This window comes from Lepidothrix coronata, unplaced genomic scaffold (assembly GCF_001604755.1).
Source record: "Lepidothrix coronata isolate B3197 unplaced genomic scaffold, Lepidothrix_coronata-1.0 Scaffold156, whole genome shotgun sequence".
In the NCBI taxonomy this organism is placed as follows: Eukaryota; Metazoa; Chordata; class Aves; order Passeriformes; family Pipridae; genus Lepidothrix; species Lepidothrix coronata.
Genome location: NW_016690336.1, coordinates 131,598 through 136,602, shown reverse-complemented (window position 1 = coordinate 136,602; position 5,005 = coordinate 131,598). Strand labels below are relative to the sequence as shown.

The following is a 5,005-nucleotide window of genomic DNA, read 5'->3' as shown; positions in this document are numbered from 1 at the left end:
CGCGGGGCCCCGCGTGGAGCCGCAGGAGGAACCCGGGGGGGCCACAGGACCCCCCCCCTCCTTCGGCGCTGGTGGGAACGGGCTGTATTTTTGGAACATGATCTTATCCAAACATCACTCCCTGGCCAAACATGGTCTGGACATTTTTCTTGCCGTTTCCCTTCTTTCCCCCCCTTCTCGCCCTCCCCTTTTTTTTTTTTTTCCCTCTCTGATCTCCCCAACGCCTGCTCCCCGCAGCCCTTTCCATCTCCTCCTCCTCCTCCTCCTCCTCTTTCCCCCCCAAAGTCCCTGCCGGCTCCTTCCCGGTTTTGAATTCCCCAGCAATTACTCCCTGCCTCGACTTAAGGGCCTTTCCTGGCAAAAAGCTCTTTTTCCCAGCTGCCGTCTTAAAGGCACATGTCTTTGTCCAGGGTTATCCCGGCGCTTACAGCTCCCTGTCCCAATTGCAAAGGCTGGGAAACCAACGGCTGCCGCTGGGATCTGGGTCCCATCCCTGCCAGGTGATGCACCACAAGCGCTTCCCTTCCCGGTGCCTCAGTTTCCCCCGAGGAATCTGAGGAATCCGGGAGGGGATGGATCCCGATTCCAGCTGGGATGGGGCCAGCTCAGCCCCTGGAGAGATCCAGAGCAGCAAAAAGAGGGAGAATGGGAATGGGAGCAGCACTTGTGCCAGTCAGGAGCCAAATCACCCAGCTCTGAGGCCAGGAAAGTGGATTAATTAATTAATTAATTAATTAATTAATCAGTTAAACACTGGTAATTTTGCCTTGAGCCTGGCAGGGAGCAGGGCCTGCCAAGATGCTGCACACCAGGAATGAGCAGGGATTAGATTCTTCCTGGGCTCCAGCATCATTCCAAGCTCCATCATCATCCCAGGTTCCAATATCCTCCTGGGTCCAGCACTGTCCTCGGCTCCAACATCATTCCAGGTTCCAACATCATTCCAGGTTCCAATATCCTCCTGGGTCCAGCACTGTCCTGGGCTCCAACAACATTCCAGGCTCCAGCATCATCCCGGGCTCCAGCATCCTTCTGGGTTTCAGCATCATCCTGGGCTCCAGCATAATTCCAAGATCCATCATCTCCCCAAGTTCCAATATAATTCTGGGCTCCAGCATCATCCTGGGCTCCATTATCCAAGGATTCAGCACCATCCTGGGTTCCAGCACCATCCCAGGTTCCAGTATCATCCCAGGCTCCAGCATCCTCCTGGGCTCCAGTATCTTCCCGCTGAGCTCCAGTATAATCCCACACTTCATCATCATCCCAGGCTCCAGCATTGCCCCAGGTTCCAGCACATTCCAAGCTCCAACATCCCAACTTCCAGTGTCATCCTGGGCTCCACCACCACCCCAGGCTCAGCATCCTCCTGGGATCCAGCACATTCCAAGCTCCATAATCCTTCTGGGATCCAGCAGTCTTCACAGGTTCCAATACAATCCTGAGCTCCAGCATATTCCCAGGCTCTGGAATCTTCCTCCTCCACCTCCTTTCTCCAATAACCATGAAAAGAATCCCCCAGTACTTGCCAGGGGCTGCAGGATCCACCTTCCCTCAGCCCTGGCTGGATGTGGAAGTGGTGGCCCCTCTCCAGGACATCCCAGCAAAGCCAATCCCACCAGGGGCTGGGCTGGGAGAGGTTGGAATGTCAGCTCATGTCCCAGTCCGTGAGTGGCCCAGCTCAAGTCTGGTTTACTTTTTCCCTCCATTGATCAGGAAAACCACAGGATGTTTCCACGGGAACCGAGGCCAAGGGGGTTGAGTTGCTCTTCCCACAGCTCCCAGACATCCTGCTCTCCCAGGCTTCCTCCTCCATTCCTGCTGGGAAGCTCAAGGAGCACCGAGCTCCTCGGGAAATCAATGGTTAAGCCAAAAATCCACGTCCAAATCCCAGCCAATCCATCTGCTCAGGCAGGTCCCACAAGTCCTGATTTCCTAAATGAGCACAGGCAGGCCCGGATGTGCCGGGGAAAACGGGGATCCGACTTACCAGGAGATGCTCCAGGGATGATTTGGAGATGGGTTTTCCAGCTGGAGCAGCACAGCTGAGCCGGGTCCTCCCCAGACAGCTGGATCCCAGCGAGGTTTGAGCAGCACAGCCTGGGAATTGCATCACCTTGTCCAACATCCACACAGGGATCAGGATCCAAGACCTCAAGGACAAGCCTCTGGCTGCAGCTGCTCGTTGGAAAAGCATCCCAGGGAGCCAAGGGAAGCAGGGCAATCCAGGCAGGGTTGGGGTTGTTTCAAAGCAAACAGGGAGCACAGCAGGGGTTGCTCAGTCCTGCCACACCTCACACAGGGAAAAGGGTTTCCCAGTGGGAAGCAGATGGGCAGGAGCGTGTCCTGTCCTCGGCACCTGCAGCACATCCCAAACCACAGGCAGTCCTCTCCTCCCTCCTTCCTTCTCTGGAGCAGGGCCATGAGCCCAGTGTGTATCCAGAGCTCCCCAGGGAGGGGCCCGAGGCTCCGGGATCCCATCCCGGGACCGGACGGGATGCTCCAAGTTTGCATCCGAGTTCCTCGGTGAGGATGAAGGGAATGAAGGGAATGGTCACATCCCATCCCAGGCCAGGGAGACACTGGCTGCTCCAGGGCCCCAGGGAATGATCCTGCAGTGTGAGGGGAAGCAAAGGGTGGAAGGATGTTCCCCCAGTGCCAAGGTGCTTTCCCAGACGGGGATGGGGCGCCAGGAGAGACACAGAGGGAAGGTGAGGAGCTCTCCTGCTCCCTTAAGATCCCAGAATGGTTTGGGATGGAAGGGACATTAAAGACCATCCAGTTGCACCCCTTGCCACGGGCAGGGACACCTTCCACTATCCCAGGTTGCTCCAACCTGACCTTGGACACTTCCAGGGATCCAGGGGCAGCCACAGCTTCTCTGGACAACCTGGGCCAGGGCCTCTCCACCCTCACAGCCAAGAATTTCATCCCAACATCCCACCTATCCCTGCCCTCTGGCAGTTTAAAATCACTGCAGCAAGAAACCACATTTGGGAAAAAGCAATTCCAAAGGGAAAGGAAAGAGGCAGGAACACCATGGGCAGCAGGAAAGGCTGGGTGAGTCCCAAGGGAGGGGACGTGAGACTCCCATTCCTCAGGGTTGGATAACCAGTGGGACACCCAGGTCAGGATGCTGGATACAACCTCCACTTCCATTTGTGAGGGGCTGGAAAAGCCCAAGGTCAGCTCTGGCACCTTCCCTTCACATCCCAATCCCGGGGGAAGGGGCAGGAGGAGGAGGAGGAGGAGGAGGAGGAGGATGCCAGGACAGGATCCCACCACAGCCAGCACGACCAGGGGGGAGCTGTTTGCAATCAGGGTCCCCACGACCCCCTCCCATCCCAGGCCTCTCCAAAATCACTTCCATGTGTGCTGGGAGCTCGGGAGCCCTCGGGGAGTTGAGCCCTGAACAATGGGAGAGGGGAGGGGAGGGGAGGGTGGGGAGGAAGGTCCAGCCCACCCAGCGCCGTGCCAGCGCCAGTGCCAGCCCGCCCACAGCGGGCCACCACCACCAGCCTCCTTTTTACCCCCTGGATCCACCTCCCTCCTCCAGGAAGAGGGGAATGTGGCATCCATCCCACCTGCTGCACCAGGAGCAGCCCCCAGGGAAGGGACGAAGGAGCCTCGGGAAGGGAGGGGGGGGTGGGGGGTGTCACCAAACTCCAACCCGTCATTTCATGGACCTGGATTTTGCCTCCTCACAGACTCCTGGACGCACAGAGCGGGGCTGGCGGCGTTCCCAAAGCCGCATTTATTTCCAGGATCTTTGCTGGAGGGCGGGAGGAGCCGGGGTGGGGACGGGACGGGCTAAACTGAGCCTAAAACCACGAATGTCAGCAGCGAAAAGGGCCGGGTTGGGGCTGTGCCTGGTTGTCCCCGTTGTTCCTCCCCACGAAGCCTCCCGGCCACGACCACCCTCCCTCTCCCCTCCTTCCCCCTGCTCCAGGAACAGGAGCCTCCTTGTTTCGGGCTGGCTGGAGCTGGAGGCAGAGCAGATGCCAGGAAATACTCCAGGACCTGCCCTGGAGCCCCCCAGTGATTCCTGAACCCCCCCAAAATCACATGGCTGCGATTTCACACACACCACCCCCCCCAAAAGGATCATTTTGGGTGTTGGCAGGAGCATAAATAAACCTCCTGCTGCCACGTGTTGCCCATCCCAAGTGCCTTCCAGCTTAAATATAGATGGATTTGGGGCTGCCTGGCAGGGAGGGGATGGTTCTCCAGGCTCACCACAGCACCCACACGGGCTATTTTAGCTCCTGGAGCAGCAGCCAGTACTGAATCCCCTGGGAAAAGGCACCATCCAGCTCCTCCAAGCACAAACCCCCTCTCCAAAGGCTCTTCCACCTGGAGCAAGGAGGTCTCACTTGGAAGCAGGGAAAGCCACCAGGGAAAGTCACCTCCCAGCAGGGAATCTGCTCCACCCCCAGCCAGAACAGCTCCTCAGAACCCTCTGCACCAGTGCTGGGAAGGGGTTTGGATGGATCCAGAAGGATCCAGAAGGAAAGCACAGCCCCCAGACCCCCCCCGGATTCCGGGTAGGAGGCCCAGCTGCTGAGGGGCAGCTGCGGATCCGGCTGATCCCGGAGCCGGGAAAGGGGCCAAACCCAGGAGAGGGTGACCACAGGCAGCTCGGAAAGTGGATTTGGGGATGGAGGGGGTGGCAGGGGGGTGTGACAGCCAGCAGGGCAGCCCTGGGAAGAGATGTCCTGATGTGCTCTCCTCCCCACAGGCTTCCAAGGACTCCCTTCTCTGTGGTGATCAGGGATAGGACCCGTGGGAATGGCTGGAGCTGGGACAGGGCAGGTTTGGGTTGGATATCTGGAAAAGGTTCTTCCCCCAGAGGGAACTCCACATCCTCATGGGTCCTACAAATTCCGCATCTTGCCCATGGATCCTGCAAACTCCACACCTTCCTCACAGATCCTGCAAACTCCTTGTCCTGCTCATGGATCCTGCACACTCCACATCCTCATGGGTCCTACAAATTCCGCATCTT

General features: G+C 58.2%; 2 protein-coding genes across 2 annotated transcripts in view; both read right to left on the bottom strand.

Moving 5' to 3' along the window:
* CUNH20orf194 (chromosome unknown C20orf194 homolog) overlaps positions 1 to 5,005 on the bottom strand; it is a 732,083-nt gene that overhangs the window by 610,590 nt on the left and 116,488 nt on the right. The gene's annotated exons all lie outside the window — the stretch shown is intronic.
* The window catches only part of ADAM33 (ADAM metallopeptidase domain 33), a 34,852-nt gene that overhangs the window by 26,498 nt on the left and 3,349 nt on the right, over positions 1 to 5,005 (bottom strand). The gene's annotated exons all lie outside the window — the stretch shown is intronic.